Genomic DNA, 951 nt, shown 5'->3' with positions numbered 1-951 from the left:
GATCCTGCAGCTGGCTCCTTCAGTCTGACCTCCAGTTCCTGGGACTTGAACTAGCAGCTTACCTGGGGTCTTGCCTGCCGATCTCGGGATTCATGGAGCCTGTGAGCAAGAGCCCTGCTCTCTTACCTGCTGATCTTGGGTTCACCAGCCCCTGTGGCTACATGAATCAGGAGAAGCCTCTATCCCGATCCACAGACTTGGGACATTCCAGCCTCTACAACCACATGAGTCATTTTCTTGATATAAATCTTTCTATATATACTTATACACTTTACTGGTTTTGCTTCTCTAGAGAACCCAGCCTAAGACAATAACTAAGACATAAGCCAAAGGAAATGAAGGTGTTAGATCCCACTAGAAGGTCAGGTTAAGAAGAGGACCAGGACTGGGTGACATGGATGTACGGAGGCCACTGGTTACCTTGGGGAGAATGCTGCCTGTGTTCCCCTCCCAGACATTTTTTTTCCTTTTTATTGTGCTTTAGGTGAAGGTTTACTGAGCAAATTAGTTTCCCAGTCAATAATTTATACACAAATTGTTCCGTGACACTGGCTGCAATCCCTGCAATGAGTCAGCATTCTCCCCATTACCACCCTGAGTTCCCTATTTCCATTCGTCTGGTTTCCCTGCCTTCCTGCCTTCTCATCTTTGCTTTCAGGCCGATGTTGTCCTTTTGGTCTTATGTGGATGATTGTTAAAAGGAGCACTCTCCTCACATGCATTATTGGTTATTTTACAGGCCTGTCTATCATTGGGCTGAAAGGCGATCTCTGGGAGTTACTTCAGTTCCAAGTTAGAAGGGTGTCTCAGGGCCATACTCTCAGAGGTTCCTCCAGTCTCTCTCAGAACAATAAGTCAGGTCTTTTTTATGAATTTGAAGTTTGTTCTACATTTCCCAGAACATTCTTGTCCAGAACTTCTCCCTAATCTTGAACATCTGGACTGACTTGC

At 45.6% G+C, this 951-nt stretch overlaps 1 protein-coding gene across 1 annotated transcript in view; it reads right to left on the bottom strand.

Annotated features, from left to right (window-relative positions):
• Positions 1 to 951, bottom strand: part of CFAP251 (cilia and flagella associated protein 251) — a 108,204-nt gene that overhangs the window by 82,369 nt on the left and 24,884 nt on the right. The gene's annotated exons all lie outside the window — the stretch shown is intronic.

This window comes from Trichechus manatus, unplaced genomic scaffold (genome assembly GCF_000243295.1).
Source record: "Trichechus manatus latirostris isolate Lorelei unplaced genomic scaffold, TriManLat1.0 scaffold00131, whole genome shotgun sequence".
NCBI lineage: Eukaryota > Metazoa > Chordata > Mammalia > Sirenia > Trichechidae > Trichechus > Trichechus manatus.
Note: the sequence above shows the minus strand (reverse complement) of the source record. Positions and strands in the feature narration are given on the sequence as shown.